We start from the raw sequence: 18702 nt of genomic DNA, 5'->3' as shown, positions 1-18702 counted from the left end.
ACACTTCCAGATCCCAGAAAAGCCCCTCCAAGTACAGATGGTGTGGGTGTCACATTCAGTCCCAACATCCCCTCCATTAGCACAGATCATCAAGGTTGCTGGCGCAGCTGCTCTGCCTCTGTGTGCTCAGCAACTCAGTCGTGTCCAACTCTTGGCGACCCTACTAACCAAAGGCCGCCAGGCTCCTCTGTCCATGGGATTCTCCAGGCAAGAATACTGGAGTGGGCTGCCAACATGTAATCAAATCATAAACTCTCTTCAACCATATTTGTTCTATTGAATAAGCATTTGAATTCTTGGCGAGCCTCATGGTCTGGGAACGCTGATGCTTTCGTTCTGCCAGTGTGAAGGGGAGCAGGCTGTGGGTGGGCCTTCTGGAACAAGGTTGTGTGACCAGATGCTATTGCTGATGCCTCCCATACTGTCAGGTGCTGGGGTGGTCAGAAGTCACTTCCACCCTAGGGATCAGGAAGATAAACAAACAGAATTAACCGAACTCCCGTCCTGGAGCAGTCCTGCCCCATGTGTATTGGAGGAGGTCAAAAGTATAATAAATAGTTTCCTTTCCCCTCACTCTGAGTTTAGCAACAGTGTTTTTCTCCTCTTTAATTTTTTTCTAGGCAAGGAACAAAACACAGACAATGTACTATAATGTTAAAAAAAATGTGTTTAGGAGACAGATGTAGATTTAAATCCTAGCTTCATAACTTACTCAGGCAAGTTACTCAGCATCTCTGAACCTCTGATTTCTGCTTTAGAAAATGTGGACACCAGTGTTTATCTTACAGAATTGTTGTGAGGATTAGAGAAGACAATACACTTATGTTCCTGACACATCATAAGTACTTAATAAGCAGCCACTAAAATCAGACCTCATGGTACTTGTATTTCTGGCTATCAGGTTCACACTGAGATTAATAGCCCCACTGGATGGGTTTGCATAAGTCCTAGCATATCAAAAGCTATTGTGATCTCAAGGAAATATAAAAGAACCATAAACCCTAACCTCAATTGTCCAGAGGCCATAACTGCTTTCTTAGATTTCTCTTCATTCTTGGCACAGAGCTTGGTGAACAGCTGAATGATGGCAGATACATGTGGACCACAAGTTACTACGGGAGAGGCAGGATCCCCTTAAAAAATCAATAAGTGGAGCAGATGTCCTGTTTACTGTTAACAAGACAAGAAGACAAGGTTAGTGTTAAATCATAGCTACCCTGAAGAACACTTTGTGTGGGGAAGAGGCTTGGTCTTCAGAAGTTCTCTGCAACCCTCTGGTTCCCTGAAAGGAATTGGCTATAAAGCACCTTTGGGCAAGCCCTTCATCTCTGAGCTTGGATGTTAGGAAAAGCCTTGGGGAAATCAGCTGGATTTACTTATATCCCAAATCTTCAAAGCAAAAAAAAAAAAAAGAATTTGAATTTACAATGAAAGACTCACAATACCTTAAAGAGTGAACAAAGTAGAACTCAGGATCAAGGGGAAAAGGTGAAGCAGATGTGATAGCCCTAAAAAGCACCACAGCTGTAAACTTCACTCTGCACTTTTTGAACAAAAAGAGAGACAGAACGTTTCCTAGCTCTCATCAGAAAAAAAAACAAAATGCCATTCATGGAGGGAGGCACAACTCTTTCCTGGTACTAAACTCTGGTGAGAATTTCCTAGCTCTCATCAGAAAAAAATAAAATGCCATTCATGGAGGGAGGCACAACTCTTTCCTGGCACTAAACTCTGGTGAGAATTTCTCATATAGAACATACATAAGGAGCTGGAATCATGCCAGGTCTGTCCTCAACAACTGTTTTACAGTAAATACATGGTTTTAATAGCTGTTTATTGTAGTGACCTCAAGGGAGATGTCAGACAACACCAGAACAAGGGGCATTCCAGTACTAGTGGCTGGAATGTCTTCCAGAATGAGTGGCTTAGTGTCTTCAAAAAGTCAGTATCCTGAAAAGAAAGGGCGAGAGAGAAATGTTTAAGCTAAAAAGAGGCAAGATACTGACGATACATAACCATTTTCAATGCAAGAATCTTGCTTGGTTGGTGAAGAAAATCATTGTAAGACATTTTGGTGATAGTCTAAGAATCATGAATATGGATGGATTATATTTAGATGATATAGGGAATTATTGTTAGAACCAAGGACACAGTGATAAAGAATCTGCCTGCAACACAGGAGCCACACAGGAAACGTGGGTTCAGTCCCTGGGTCCGAAAGAGCCCCTGGAGATAGGCATGGCAGTTCACTCCAGTGTTCTTGCCTGGAGAATCCCATGGACAGAGGAGCCTGTGGGATACAGTCCACGGGGTCTCAAAGAGTTGGACATGACTGAAGCGACTCAGCACATACACACATGATGATGGTACAGTGGTGTGTGAAAGACTATCTCTTTCTTTATCATTTATATTTAGAAGTGCATCCTACAACATTTAGTGAAGTGAAGTCGCTCAGTCGTGTCCGACTCTTTGCGACCCGGTGGACTATAGCCCACCAGGCTCCTCCGTCCATGGGATTCTCCGGGCAAGAATACTGGAGTGGGTTGCCAATTCGTTCTCCAACAACATTTAAAGGTAACTTAAATATTTACCTTTAGGGAAATACACATACATACCTACCAGAATGATATTTGACAAAATGTGTAAGCTGTATTGAATTTAGTGAGGGATACATGTATCGGCATATATCCTACTATGTGTTTGAGTATTTTCACAAGAAGCAAAAAAAGAAGACACAGGGAGAAATCTCAGAGTAGCATGTACCCTCCATGTGCCAGAGAGAAAAGCCTGCAAAGTATGCTGGGTACACCAGTCTAGGAGGAAAGAACTTGTTATGGACCAAATTATGTCTCCCCCTCAGTTTGTTATATTGAAGTACTAACCCCCAAAACTGAAGAATGTAAACACAGTGAGAGATAGGCTCTAAAGTGGGGTCATTAAGAAAGGCCCTGATCCAATGTGACTGGAATTCTTGTAAAAAGAGAAGGTCTAGACGCAGACACACACCCAAGGAAAATGGTGTGGAGAGGCAGGGGTAACACAGCCATCTGCAAGACAACAAGGGAGGCCGAGAACAGATCCCCCAGAAGAAACCAACGTGTGGGCATCTTCATCTTGAACTTCTAGCCTCCACAACCGCCAGGAAATAACTTCCTCTTGTTTAAGCAGCCCAGTGTGTGATACCGGGTTAAGGCAGTTCTAGCAAACTAGCAGAAAACACCTTGATTTGCCGCCAGAGCCCAGGGAGGTTTTCCGTATGCTGTCCAACCTTCCCTGGCGCTGCAGTGCGAACTCCGCAGAACCCACACGAGGCAGAGCGGGACTACAAGGCTCGTCAGAAGGTAATACCTTCTGAACAAGCTGCTGGCGCCCACACGCTCCAGACCCTGAGACCACACATCGGAGCAGCAGCAAGTCTGACACATGTCAGTCCTTTACCTTTCTGGGTTTTCTGCCTTAAAGGTTAAGATGTTCTGTGAGTGTGTCTGTGTGTCTGTGTGTCTGTCCGTCAGTGCACACACACATATAGTCAGGAGGAGGGAATCTATTCCATAACATCTTACAGAAAAACCCAAGTGAAATTTTTGGACAACCTGATAGCTTTCAAAGTCCTGTAGCTAATATCTACTTATTCTAATGAATAATTAACAGTTAACATTCAGAATTACAATCAATATTCAGGTGGTATGCTGCTATCAGTTCAGTTCAGTCGCTCAGTTGTGTCCGACTCTGCGACCCCATGAATCGCAGCACGCCAGGCCTCCCTGTCCATCACCAACTCCTGGAGTTCACTCAGACTCACGTCCATCGAGCCAGTGATGCCATCCAGCCATCTCGTCCTCTGTCGTCCCCTTTTCCTCCTGCCCCCAGTCCCTCCCAGCATCAGAGTCTTTTCCAATGAGTCAACTCTTTGCATACTTGACAGTTAAAATACTGCAGTAACTTCACACTTGTGGACACATAGCAGCACCCTTCTCATCACCCCAGCTCGTTTCTGGAGTCTCCCCACCATCCAGCAGGGAGGGAGTTAACACCTGGCGCCCAGCAGTTCTCCAGAGCCTGCTCCAGCAGCCCCGCCCTGATCTGAGGAGCACAGCTGTCTCTGCCCTTACTGGTTGTCACATGTTTTTCTAGTCCATCCCTGTTTCGTGCCTCCCAGTGCTGTCCTCTAAATTCTTTAAGATACATTATTTCACAACAACTCCAAGTCATATACCATTAGTCTTTCTTTTTACCTATTAGGGAACTGGGACTCAGAGAAATTATATAAGTAATCCAGGGTCACAGGCAGAATTTGTAACCACTGCTCCCTATTTTCTGGCTGAACCCCCTGGAGTTGGTTTGCCGGAATTCTTCTGTCCTTAGAAAAGAAAAAGCAGAGCAGTCAAGAAGAGTTGAGAGGCTGCAGCCCGAGGCCCTGGAGAGTCTGGGTATCCTCGGGTAGCCCCTTTTCTCCAGGTCAGATTTCCCCAGATGAAACACTGATAGCTGGGTCATAGTAAAAACTCACAAAGAACACGCCATCCTACAACCCAACAGTGTCTAAGGGTGCACCGAAGTTCTGGCTCCGCTCACTGCAGGTGCTACAGAAAGCAGAGCCCCACGGAGGGCAAGGTGGGGCTGAACAGGTGGGTCTGAGCAGCGACAAAAATCTGCACAGCTGTCTGAAGAACAGCTGGATGTTCTTTCAGCCCTAAGAGTTTTGCTGCAGGAATCTTGCACTCAAGTTCCTGAGAGTGACTTGCCCCCTTAGCACAGGCCCTCCCATCATGCAGTACAGGGAGGCCCACCTCCTTTCACCCTGGCCCTGGCCCCTTGATTTCCAGGTGACCTTCTAACTTTGTTTCTGCCTTTCTCGTGGCACTTAACCCCAGTGTGACCTGAAGACTCTGTAACCAACCCTAAAAACCAGTCCTGCTCACCAGCTGGCCTGGGTACAATAGCGCCGGGCAAGCAAAGTCATGGGACTGAAACTGGAAGGAAACCTGTTCATGAGAGAAGCTGCTGGGAAACAAGAGAAGAGAGAAAGAAAGGCCAAGCCTTACCTCCTACAGGACCCGAGTAACGAGTAACGGGATTTCACAGAAAGAGTCACTGAACCTGCCTAAGACCCCCTTCCTCTCCTGATGAAGGCAGTGATGCTGTCGGAGCCACCCCCATCCCCACAGCCTCCCCTGCAGGATTCAGGAGAGCAGTCCTGCTGACAGGAGCTTTGAGATGGAAAGCAGTGAGGAGAGGGCCTGGGGGGACCCCGTATAGTCAGGAAATGCTCTTTATCTAAGGCTACTCTCTAATTAAGCACCAATGAAGTATTTCTGAGGGCATATATTAAATAATTTTAAATAACTGATAAGTCATTATATCTATTTAAAATTTCACAAGTACTATATTTTCATTGAAGAACAAAAAAAAAGAGGAAGAAAAAGAGAGAAACGTCACCCATAATACAACTCGGACATAAGTCACCCATAATACAACTAGGTCATAAACACTTTCAACGCTTGGTTTATATATGCTTTTCACACACACACACAAATTAGCTACTACAGTATATCCTCAACAATAGATTATAAACATCTTTCCATGTCAGTATAATCACTTTTGCCACTCCCTTTTAATGACTGTAGTGTGTTTTATTACATGGATAAAAGGTAATGGTTTACGCCACTCCCCTACCGCAGTCCATTTGGATCATTTCTTATGAAATTTAAATCCTTTTATGAAGTGGCAGACACTGAAACCAGAAGGGGTGATATCCCAGCCTTTTAGTTTTCAACCCCATTGTCTCCATCAGGCTGACTCCTTAACCTTTTGTACACTGTGCTGCGTTATACTCAACCTCACGATGTTTCCAGATGTTTTCCTGTGTGAGCCCCATCCCGAAACAGGTGTGGTCAGGGCCCCAAACCTCATCTCTTACTGGGCTCGCCCCGCACCTCAGCCCTCAGAGATAACAGATCACGGCTGAGACAAAAAAGGTGGCATCAGCTAGATCTCATTTTCAGCATCTTTATTAGCAGAGAGTGATTTTCCAGCTACACTGTCGGTATCTCCCTGCCCAAATCAGAGTTTCTGCCTGATTAGGCTGGGGGCCCTGGAACTTGCTAGCAGTGGGAGAGGGCTGAGACAGAGTAGGGATGAAGAGATACTAAGTAGGGAACTCAGTACACACACACACACACACACACACACACACACACACCCCACAGGCATGTTCCAGAGCCTAAACACATAGGAGATGAGAAGATTTCATAAGGAGACGAAAGTTATGTCTTATACATTTCAGGTTCTGGAGAAAAGCCAGGACCTGGGGACTAAATACAAGTGTCTGAGTGAACGAGTGAAGTCGCTCAGTCGTGTCCGACTCTTTGCGACCCCATGGACTGTAGCCTACCAGGCTCCTCCATCCATGGGAGTTTCCAGGGAAGAATACTGGAGTGGGTTGCCATTTCCTTCTCCAGGAGATCTTCCCTACCCAGGGATGGAACCCAGGTCTCCCGCATTGCAGGCAGACGCTTTACTGCCTGAGCCACCAGGGAAGCCTATTTTGCCTCAAAAGGAGGATGCCAGTGTCAGGTGTTCTGTGGGTACTGAGCCAGCTGTGGGCTGATGTTCTCAGATATCTATTTTACACCACTGAAACCCCGTCATTTTTCATAGTCTCCCTGATACTGCTTGCACGTCTTTCCCTTCTCTCATTTTCTCATTACGACATTAAGAACACCCTTGAGACAACAGAGCACCTTTAACCCATTAAGACACAGCTTCTGAGGGAGAAAAAGAGACGAAGTGGGGTCAGGGGAGGCTACTCCTGCTTTTGGCAATTGCAGGGAGACAGGAGGAGGGGAAGTCTCCCCCTCTGACAGGGTGTGTCTGCACCAAGCAGGACAGCCACACCCTGACTTCCCTGCTTCCTGCTCTGCACGGGTACCCGCCCTCTCTGAATTGCCCAGACTTGAAAAGCTGAAGCCAGCTTTGTCTTTGCTCTCTTTTCTCCCACACCTGGGCATCATGTTCTCTGGGCTCTTCCTTTCCACTTCCCCACTCCCAACCCTCTTTTGCATTTCCACAGCACCTGCCCTAACTCAGGCCTTTCCCCCAGACTCCTGCAAGCCCTCCCCTGCCCTCCTCTACCACCTTAAGCCCTCCCAGCCCATTCTCACTGATCAGATGTATATCCCTAAGGAGTGATCTGCTTTATGTGGTGCTCCGGCTACAAAACACCCCATGGGCCCCTTGGCCTGGCAAGAAAAGCCCACCATGAGCAGGCTTTGTCCTGCTCTCCCACCCTGTCCCCAGCTGCTTCTGCTCATGTCCATGCAAGCCAATCCTCCCTGGAATGCCCACCTTTCCCTGGAATTCCACCCCAGGAGTGCCCAGCTGGTCTCATCTCTGCCTTCAAAGGGTCTGCCAAGCTTCCCTCATCGAAGCGATTCTCCATGAATCTTTCACTTATCTCTGAACCGCAAGAAAGTACTCCCACTTCTATGGCTTTAGTCTCCATACCTTTCTCTGCCCTGTATTTTATTACTTGATTCTCTCTCCTATTGGATGACATTTCCTAAAGGGCAGGGGCAGAGTTTTGTTGGTCATTGTATTGGCTGCAGCCCCAGGCAATTCTGAGTTTCTGTGAGCTGGTTTGGTAGTTATGGGTAATTATCCGGGCAGTTCTATGGGATACACTACAGGCTTGAAGACAGAGTCACTGGCCGTGGAAAGCGCAGAGGCTCAGCCACCTCCTTGGTTCCCACGTTCCCTCTTCTCTTCCAGAAGAGCTTAGGCTAGTGTTATCAAGTGGATTGCGTCCCTCCGCCAAAATTCACACGTCTAATCTTAACTCTTAGTACCACAGAAAGTGGCTTTGTTTGGATAGGGTCTTTACCAAGATAAACAAGCTAAATGAGGTCATTAGAGTGGATCCCAATCCAGCTTGACTGGGCTCCTTATAAAAGGATATGCGGACCCTGAGGAAGACAAGCATAGAGACACTGAAAGGACATCACCCATATGCCAAGGAACTCCACAGGCCGCCAGCAGCTGGGACAGAGGCTTCAAACAGGTCCTTCCCTCACAGCTCAGAGGAGGAACCCACCCTTCCCACACCCTGATTTCTGACCTCTGGCCTCCAGACTGGGAGACAGTGACTCTCTTTTAAGATAAACCACCCAGTTTGTGGTGTTTTGCTAGGGCAGCCCCAGCAAATGTCTACAGCTGGGTTCCTGAGCAACAGGAGGAAGGCAAAGCCAAGCCACGGAGATGCTCTGGGCAGGAGAGCAGTGGACCCCCCAGCATGAGTAGTCCCTGGCAGCAGCTGAGCCTAGGCTGAGGGCCAGCAGTTGGCCTGCTGGACCCAGCTTTCTGAAGGGAGTGCTCTGCTTCTGTACTTGGGCAGCGGCGGGCAGCACTGGGGATGGGAGCAGGAAACCCCACTGAAGGGCAGAGTGTCCTTCCAGGCTCCAGATGCTTCTAGGCAAACTCTTTCAAAATGAAAGAAATGGAAGGACAGCCTAAACTCTGCAGAGGCACGGCGCTCTGCCCAGAAACCGCTTCCTAATCACCACCTTCCACTGTGGATTCCGGCACCTCCCTCCTCTGCATCATGGGGCCAGGGATGTGGACAGGCCTCTTCTCCTGACTAAAAGGGGAATTTCCCGAACCTCCTTACCCAAAATATGCTCTCCCACCCCAGGGAGCACCAGACACGCTCATTGTTTGAAGATTGATTGGATATAATTAGGTTCGCTAAGTGGAAGGGCTTCCCTTGAGCAGACAGGAAAACTAAGGAGTGTTGGGCCTCGCATTCAGGCTGGCAGCTGGCTAGAAATGCGACAGAACTTCTGCCCCCTGGAGTCAGCCCCATAACCTCCTATGGTGAAGGCAGCAGGCAGGAACAGCAAGAGCAGAAGCCATGGTCTCAGGAGGAAGCCTGTGCCTGGGGCCCAGGGCCATGGAGCAGCTGTGACACTGCATACAGCCAGCATGCCACTGGCAGAGCGTGCACGGACACACCAGACCCTTGCTCTGAGCACTCGAAGCCTGCACTGCCCAGGACAGGAGCCACTGGCCACAAGTGGTTCCTGGACACTGGAAATGTGACTAGTCCTTCAAACTGAGACACGTAGTTAGCGTGAAATACATACTGGACTTGGAAGACTTAGTTCTGAAATAAATGAACATAAATGTTAATATTTTTAAGTACTAACGTCAAAGTGTTAGTTGCTCAGTGGTGTCTGACTCTGCGACCCCATGGACTGTAGCCCACCAGGCTCCTTGGTCCGTGGGATTTCCCAGGCAAGAATACTAGAGTGGGCTGCCATGCTCTTCTCCAAGAGATCTTCCTGACTCAGGGATCAAACCCAGGTCTGCAGCACTGGAGGCAGATTCTTTACCATCTGAGCCACAAGGGAAGCCCCTTCAAAATGGATACTGTGTATATATGTGGTGTTAAATATATTATATTACTAAAATTAATTTCACATATTTCTTTTTTGCCTTTTAAAATATGGTGACTAGAAAAGTTTATAAATTACACGTGAGTCTCACATTTATAATTCTCTTGGAAGGAATTCCTGTAAACGAAGCATCATGCCTAATCTTTAGCGTAGCCCAGTGGCGGCGCTAGTCTCAGTTCCCTTTTAAGGAGATAATGCACCGGCCCTGAGGGGTGGAGAAACTTGCTCAAAGACAAACAGCCAGCAAGAAGAGGAAAAAATAACAAAAACCAAAGGACCACAGGAGTGGTAGCAGAATGCTGAGCATGGCTTGAACTAGGACAGTGGCAGGGAGAGAGAGAAAATGAGCAGATGGAGCCCCTTTCTCAGGTAGAAACACTCTCCGCCAGAGGTCGTGTGTGAGGAGGAAAGGGTGACCCAGGGCTGTGGTCTGAGGTCTAGGAGCATTTGGGTCACAGGACCTGAGTGACACAGGGAAAGAGGCACCAGTGTAACATTCAATCCCAACTTTTCCATTTACTCACTGTCTTATCTGGACATTATGTCACCTCTTGGGACTCAATTTCCGCAGCTGGAAAACAGGAATAAAATAATAGAACCTCTCATAACAGAGTTGTCATGAAAAGGGAACAGGAAGGTGTGTATAAAAGCACTGCATACGTGTTTGTTGGTTAATTGTTTAAAAAGAGAGAGAGGTTTCAGGGACCTAAAACATTCCTGTCGTCCCCTCTCCTGTCATTTCCCAGGCTTCCTGACCAGTGATTAGGTCCTGGGCCGCCTCCCCGGGAAGCACATCCTAGAGAGCACCAGTGGAATGGCTTCTGTCTCCCAGGGAGGCTAACTAGGGTCACAGCCCCTTTCTCACCCAAGAAGCTAGGCCAGGGCCACAAAGCCAAACAAACTCATAGTGTCAGGTCAGCCCTGGGAAGAAATCCAAGAGGTGGGACCCATCTAGGCTCCTGTTCCTCCCCCTGCCCCCATCACTGACCACCCCCCAACAAGGGTCAGGACTCCTGGTGCACAGGCCCACAGATGCTCAGTGACATACTTTTGGGGGCAAACTCAGCTCCCTCTCATAGACTGTCTTCACTGTGCCAGGACAGAACGCTCCATCCTGTCCAATGCCACTATATTCTAGGAGAATGGCACCCCCTGGAGTTGTGCAGCAAGACCTCTGCGAATTAAGGTCATGCTTAGTCCTGCAAAGCCCAGGCACAGATCTGAGAGACAGATGGAGGGTGTTTTGAGAGCTGTCTCTGTCCTTTTCTGTAATCCCAGGCAGGCGCCTTCCCTGAGTCCTCCTCTTCCTTACACATCGTAATCCCAGATGGAAGGAGATCTGAACTGAATGAGGGGTCCTTCTGCCATCCTGCCCTGCCCTTGATCCTGACCTTGGTATACTCAGTTCACATTCCCATCTGTCATTTCTATTATATTGGGCAAGGTAGATCCTACTCTAGTCTGGTTTGTGGTGCTTAGTAAATGTTTGTTGAATGAATGAGAGAGCAGTCCGTCTCTGCTAAGATCTCTACCAATAATTGTTTGCCACAGAGATCGTTGTATTATAAGGGCAGGTTCTTTTTTTTTTTTTTTAACATATATATTTTACTGAAGTATAGTTGGCTTACAATGTTTCAGGTGCACAACAAAGTGATTCGGTTATACATATACACATATAATATTTTTGATATTATTTTGCATTATAGGCTATTACAAGATAATGACTATAGTTCCCTGCACGATACAGTAAACCTTTGTCACTTGTTGCATATCTTTTTAAAATTAGAAATCTAGCGCTCTATTCATACTAAGTCAAACAAGTAGAATCAAAATGTCATAAATTTTTAGTTAGGCAAAAATTCCTAAGTTTTCTAAAATATATATATTTATTATGTGTATATATATGTATACAAAAGCTTTTCTACTATGCTTGATAAAGGCTTCAGAAAAAACATGAAAAAAAAGAGAGAGATGGAGAAGTTGGAAAACATAAAGGAAATGAAATGGGAGCACTGAATATGAAATAGAAAAAAGTGAAACAAACTACATAAAAGATCATTATATAATCCAGTCATTTTTAAACATAACAACTGCAATTTCTTTCAAACCAAAACAACTTCAAGAGCCAAAGGACTGACCACTCTACTACGGTGTACCTGTTGTGACCTTGGGGAAAAGGAACTTTTTCAATCCTTCTCAGATGATACAAGTAGGCAACAACCTACTGCTAACACTGCCCCAGCCTCCCAGTGAACGGTTTCAGGTAGACTGGACATAGCACTGGGAGAGAACTTTCCAGCTGTATTCCCTGGCAGAATTCTCTGTAACAAGGCTGACTTTTCTCATATTTTCACTCAATTTCAGTATCCAGGCCTGGGGTATCAGGGCCACACTTTCCACACCTTCTGAATTAATCTTCCTGATTAAAGCTCCTGATTAATCTTCACAGAGCTTTTCCACATCTCCTATTTTTGACCCTTTGTGAATCATTTCTCATCAGGGCTGGAGTCTAGGGTGAGATGATTTAAGGTACTCCCTACAAGGTATAAAATTTAAGGGGGCACCAAAAACCTCAGTAATTTTAAGATTAATAATATTTGGATTAATCATTTTTAAAAATCAGAACTAATGCAAACTAATCCACGATGAACAAAATATCAGAAAACATTTTAATTATATTAAATGTTATTTATCTTGGTTATTGAGTTTCTTGGCACTCCCTTAAATTGTGTGCTGAGGTGAGTACCTCACTCAGTCAGGCTAGTTTCAGTCCCAGAAGAATGGAGGGCACTAACCTCAGCTCTCCATCTCTAACTGCTGTTGGCTTTAGCATAGACTTTGACTAGTGAGAACCAGCTTGAAGGATACCAGTAAGTTGGTGATTGGTCTGGAGCCCAATACCACTGTCAGAAAGCCAGGGAAACAGATAGGCAGGGGGCCAAGTCTATTGTTCCAGAGTTTCCACAGGCCTTGAATGGCCCTTGGGCTCTGCAGTCTGGTGATCAGAGGTGTAAAGATTTCTGAACAATTCCAGGCCTTTGATATGGTTGCCAACACCCATATTTTTCATCCTGGGAATAATGCCACAAAGGGTCACAGCCTCCCTCCCCCACCTAAGTGAGGAAGTGTCTGCTGGTGGTGGGTGGGGACAGGTCCTATGAGGGCAAAGTTCAGAAGGACAGAGGAGTCTTTCTTACCCTGACTGCCTGTTCTTTTCCCTCTGGTGCACACTGACCTCCCCACCCTTTTGCACTTTCAAAACCTGTGCTTGTCTTACTCCTCTGTTCCCCTTGGTCAAACCAAACACATCGCTGTTCCTCCCTATGGAGGAGTAGTCCCAATACCTCCCAGCATGTAAACATTTCCTTTGGCTGGTTTAGAACTTGGCTCTGGCTCTGTTCTTGTGTCCCAACTCCACTGCAATTTCTTTTTTTTTTAATGCAAGAGAGTGAGCTATCTTGTTATGGAAGCAGGGAGACACAACCTCAGGTTCCTCTAATTAAGCCTTTAGCACTCCTCTGAAGAACTGGGGTATCAAATTCATCAACAAAGTCCTTTCTGGGGAGGCACCATCTGGGGATGCCCATCTCCTCCACCACCACCCCCGCCCCGACCCCACCGCCAAAAGGAGGTATCTGTGCTAATTTGACTGCTGTTTTGGAGGAATGCAGGTGAAGGAGAGGTGGTTTCCACTAGGCAAAATGTTTTTTCCACTTCCTGTTCTTTGCTATTTTGCTGTCTTCCGGTGTTAAACCACCAGTTTCGGAATCAGATGAAACATAGTGTAGGCCTGCCACATGGCCTCCATCCCCCCAGAACCTGGTGACTCAAAGAGATTTCACGGTGCCATTGAAAGGACATGATTTTGCAACGGCAGAACTCACTGTCCCAAACCAGGCTTTAAGCCTGGATCTCTTGAGGTCTTTCTCCCTAATGCTGACCTGGTGTAGATGTGCATGTTCTTCAGTCCCCACAACTTCCTAGGAATGACTAGGGGGTCTCTCTCGCCATCATCTGGCCCTCGTGAGGAAACAAGGAAATGCAGCAGGGTGGGGGAAGCCCCTTCAACAACAGCCCGACGACAGCAGATCCGGCTCTCAGGGCCGGAAGTGTGGGCGTGTGTTATGTTGCCGCGCAACCAAAGGCAACCAAGCAGCAAACCTCAGAAGGCAGAGCCGGTTACGGAGCGGCAGGCTCGAGCACTTCGTGTCCCCCAGAGACTGGGCCCAGCTCGATCAAAGGAAAAGTCAGCATCCCAAAGTCCACAATGACGCAAAGGAAGTTAGGGGAAACAGTCAATGGCGAGTCACCACTGATTCACAGTCTGAACGGTGGAGCAGGACCAAGCTGCAATCGGCAGCCGCTCGTAGCCCTCGCTTTACTGATACAGGAACCGGAAGCAGGAAAGTTAACTAATCCGAGTCCCACTGCCCCCGTCAGAGCCAGAACCACCGCTCTAAGGCCTTCTGTTTGTATAGCTTTAACAGTTTGCAGACTTTCTCACGTGCTTTAGTTTCTTCTGATCTTGAACTAAGAGCAAATATTTATCCTTCAAGGGAGAGGCCAAACGAGGACTGCTTCGTTTCCTCATCTGAGAGGATAAGAGTACTTTTCTAATGGAAGTCTTACTAGGATTAAATGGGTTGATAATGTTGGGGTTTCAAGAGGATATAATAAAAGACACCCCCTAATCCATTACAAAGCTCTGAGTAATTAAGGAATGGACAGGAACAAGTCAAATAAATGGAATCAGAATATCAACTTACTCTCCTAGGTTTTCTATTGAAGTCAGTGCTTTATATGTGTGGGTAAGTGAGCCCCAGAATTAGGCAAGGTGTCCACGCAGGCTGGGGCAGGCCGCCCAGCTGTGAACTGCCCCTGAAAACCACGTATTAGGGGAGAGGAGAACCAACAGGGGCTCTGGAGGAGACCCGCTGCCAAGAGAAAGAAGAGAGAGACTGAGCTATGCATTTGGGGTTCCTACCCACATACTCACCACGGAGAAACTGCTGCTACTCCCCTTTCCTGGCCTCCTGTCCCTTCCCACTCCTAGGGAGGGGTGAGTCAAGGAAAAAGGAGAGGTTAGAAATTTTATGCCAGAAGTGCTTCTGCCATGTGGAAGGAAATATCAGGGGTTAGGAAGAATTGTTTTTCCACCCTAGAAGCCCCATAAATATGCGTAAACACTTAGTACTTGGTACAATAGTAAGTGCTCAATAAAATTTAGCTGTAACCATCATTTTTCTAGTTATAGCCTATTAGTTGTAGTAGAGCCTGCCTTACCTGCCTTGCAGTCTGATTTCTCTGTGTCTGCCCTTATTAGATGTGTGACCTTGGCGTGTTATTTAATATCTCTAAACCTCAGTGTGCTACTCATAGCAGTAATGTTGTTTAATCTCGTCACATCTGACTCTTTAGGAACCCTATGGACTGTAGCCTGCCAGGCTCCTCTGCCCATGGGATTTGCCAGGCAAGAATACTGGAGTGGGTATCCTTTTCCTTCTCCAGGAGATCTTCCTAACCCAGGAATCAAACCCACATCTCCTGCATTGGCAGGTGAATTCTTTACCACTGAGCCGCCTGGGAAACCCAAAAATAATAGTACCTACCTTATAAGTGGAGGTAACTACATGATTTAAGTGGAAAAGACTTAGCACGATGTCTGGAGCATATTTAATATTCAATGAATGATGACTGTTGCTCTTATAAAAAGAATCTGGGAGTCCAGAGCAAAATAAATGCAAAATTAAGACTGAGACATGATTGGTTTAGAAGAGGCATATAAAGGAAAGCCTCACTTCTATCCATTAAAATTACAATTGCTCCCATTGGATGTACAATCTGGCCACCTGAGAGTGAAGCCTTGAAAGTACTGCCAAACCTTTTGGGCTTTTTCCCGTCACTTTCCAGGCTGCCCTTGTGGCTCAGATGGTAAAGAATCTGCCTGTAATGTGGGAGTCCTGGGTCGGGAAGATTCCCTGGAGAAGGGGATGTCAACCCACTCCAGTATTCTTGCTTGGAGAATCCCATGGATGGAGGAGCCCGGTGGGCTACAGTCCATGGGGTTGCAAAGATCAGACATGACTGAAACAACAACTGAGCATGCTATCACTTTCGTACAAAGAGGAGACAGTCTCAGTCTGGTGTTGACCTTGGGAAGATGATGATATTCTCAAAGCTGTGAGGTCCTTGGGAGGGATAACTAAGTGCTGTTTTATGTGTGGACCAAAATGGCTTGAGCCAGTCACAGAACCTAAGGACCACTGTCTGAGCTCCAGGAAGATAGCTAATGAGGTCGGCCGATTCACTACTTTGTCTTCAGCACCTAGCATGATGTGTGGTGCGTAGCACACATTCATTACATATTTACTGAATAAGTAAGTGAACTGGCAGGTTGTTCTCCACATCAGCAATGGGGAGATGGTACCTGAGATGTGGTCTGACTCCTCATCTAGATGTAAGGAATGCTGAACCAGAAGCATTCCTACAATCCCTGACTTTGGTCTTGCTTAGGACAGGAAGGAGGGAGGGAGGGTGAGGAGACTAAGTTGCTAAATAGCAAGTAACCCACAGAACTAGAAATTGCTGCTTTTTTTTCTTCAAACACCCAATGAGTATTATTTTGAATATAGAATTTTGAGTTATTCATGCTAAGGATTTCCTATGCCAAATAAGGTAAGAGAGAATGAAAGATGGAGTATCTTAGCAATCAGGCTAAACTAGCACTAATTCACCTTGAGACAGGGATGGATGTAGGATGTTGGCAGAGTTAATCAGATTTTATCCTAAAGTCTCAGACAGCCAAAGAAGCTACTTTATGTAATAGCACAAGACTAAAAACAACACAAATGTCCATCTAGAAAGGAATCTACACAAATGTAGTACTGTGCAGCTGTGGGAAAGAAGCGGCTCTGTGTATTCACATGATCTCTGGAATATATTGTTTTATGTGCAACAGCATGTAGTGTATACTAGTATTATCTGAAGAAGGGAAATACAGCTACTTATATGTATGGAATATAAACCAAACACTAGTAAAACTGGTTGTCTTCAAGGAGAAGGGGGTCGAGTGAAGAGGAGAAAAATATACAGAAGATTTGACTTCTCTCAGTGTTCTTTATTTTGTAGGGTTGACTTTGGAACCATGTCTATGTTTTAAATATGATAAAGCAAAAATTTTACAAGATGGGTTAAAAAAAGAAATTCCTAAAGATTGAGAGCAAATGAAACGAATCTGTGTATTGAATTAGTGGCAACTATACAGAAAGGGATTTGATTTAGGTCATACCTGAATGGTCTAGTGGTTTTCCCTACTTTGTTCAATTTAAGTCTGAATTTGGCAATAAGGAGTTCATGATCTGAGCCACAGCCAGCTCCCAGTCTTGTTTTTGCTGACTGTCTAGAGCTTCTCCATCTTTGGTTGCAAAGAATATAATCAGTCTGATTTTGGTGTTGACCATCTGGTGATGTCCATGTGTAGAGTCTTCTCTTGTGTTGTTGGAAGAGGGTGTTTGCTATGAGCAGTGCATTTTCTTGGCAAAACTCTTGTAGTCTTTGCCCTGCTTCATTCTGCATTCCAAGGCCAAATTTGCCTGTTACTCCAGGTGTTTCTTGACTTCCTACTTTTGCATTCCAGTCCCCTATAATGAAAAGGACATCTTTTTCGGGTGTTAGTTCTAAAAGGTCTTGTAGGTCTTCATAGAACCATTCAACTTCAGCTTCTTCAGCATTACTGGTTGGGGCATAGACTTGGATTAGCGTGATATTGAATGGTTTGCCTTGGAAACGAACAGAGATCATTCTGTCGTTTTTGAGATTGCATCCAAGTACTGCATTTCAGACTCTTTTGTTGACCATGATGGCTACTCATTTCTTCTAAGGGATTCCTGTCCACAGTAGTAGATATAATGGTCATCTGAGTTAAATTCACCCATTCCAGTCCATTTTAGTTCGCTGATTCCTAGAATGTTGACGTTCACTCTTGCCATCTCCTGTTTGATCACTTCCAATTTGCCTTGGTTCATGGACCTAACTTTCCAAGTTCTTATGCAATATTGCTCTTTACAGCATCGGACCTTGCTTCCATCACCAGTCACATCCACAACTGGGTATTGTTTTTGCTTTGGCTCCATCCCTTCATTCTTTCTGGAGTTATTTCTCCACTGATCTCCAGTAGCATATTGGGCACTTAGCAACCTGGGGAATTCCTCTTTCAATATCCTATCATTTTGCCTTTTCATACTGTTCATGGGTTAGGGTTAGCATATTAAAAAGCAGAAACATTACTTTGCCAACAAAGGTCCGTCTAGTCAAGGCTATGGTTTTTCCTGTGGTCATGTACGGATGTGAGAGGTGGACTGTGAAGAAAGCTGAGTGCCGAAGACTTGATGCTTTTGAACTGTGGTGTTGGAGAAGACTCTTGAGAGTCCCTTGGACTACAAGGAGATCCAACCAGTCCATCCTAAAGGAGATCAGTCCTGGGTGTTCATTGGAAGGACTGATGCTGAAACTGACACTCCAATACTTTGGCCACCTCATGCGAAGAGTTGGAAAAGACCCTGATGCTGGGAGGGATTGGAGGCAGGAGGAGAAGGGGACGACAGAGGATGAGATGGCTGGATGGCATCACCGACTCAGTGCACATGAGTTTGGGTAAACTCCGGGAGTTGATGATGGACAGGGAAGCCTTGTGTGCTGCAATTCACGGGGTCGTAAAGAGTCAGACACAACTGAGTGACTGAACTGACTGAACTGATACAGAAAGGAATTATTCTAATAACTTTATAATATAGTAAGCTCACTCTGTCCCTACTGTGATATATCCTAAAGATAAAAGGAACTATGTCTTAGTTTGCCAGGGCTGCTATGAAAAAATACTGCAGGCTGGGTGGCTTACACAACAGAATTCTCCTACCTCACAGTTCTAGAAGCTAGAAGTCCAAGATCAAGGGGTCAGCAGGATTGGTTTCTTCTGAGGCTCCTCTTCTTGGCTTGTAGATGGCTATTTTCTCCCTGAGTCTTCACACAGTCTTCTGTGCAGTCTCTGTCTTAATCTCCTCTTCTTATAACCAGTCATAGGATTAGGACCCACCCTAAAGAATTCAACCTTAATTACCCCTTTGAAGACCCTATCTCCAGATACTGTCACTTTCTGAGGTATTTCAGCATACAAATTTGGAGGCACACAGCTCAGCCCATAACAGACTATGAAGAAATTTAAAACTATATTCCATGCTGCAGTGGTAATATT

The 18702-nt window shown here is 45.8% G+C and overlaps 1 protein-coding gene across 1 annotated transcript in view; it reads left to right on the top strand.

Moving 5' to 3' along the window:
• LHFPL3 (lipoma HMGIC fusion partner-like 3) overlaps positions 1–18702 on the top strand; it is a 640749-nt gene that overhangs the window by 620031 nt on the left and 2016 nt on the right. The window lies entirely within an intron of this gene.

This window comes from Capra hircus, chromosome 4 (assembly GCF_001704415.2).
Source record: "Capra hircus breed San Clemente chromosome 4, ASM170441v1, whole genome shotgun sequence".
Lineage (NCBI taxonomy): Eukaryota > Metazoa > Chordata > Mammalia > Artiodactyla > Bovidae > Capra > Capra hircus.
This window is presented reverse-complemented; position numbering and strand designations above follow the sequence as displayed.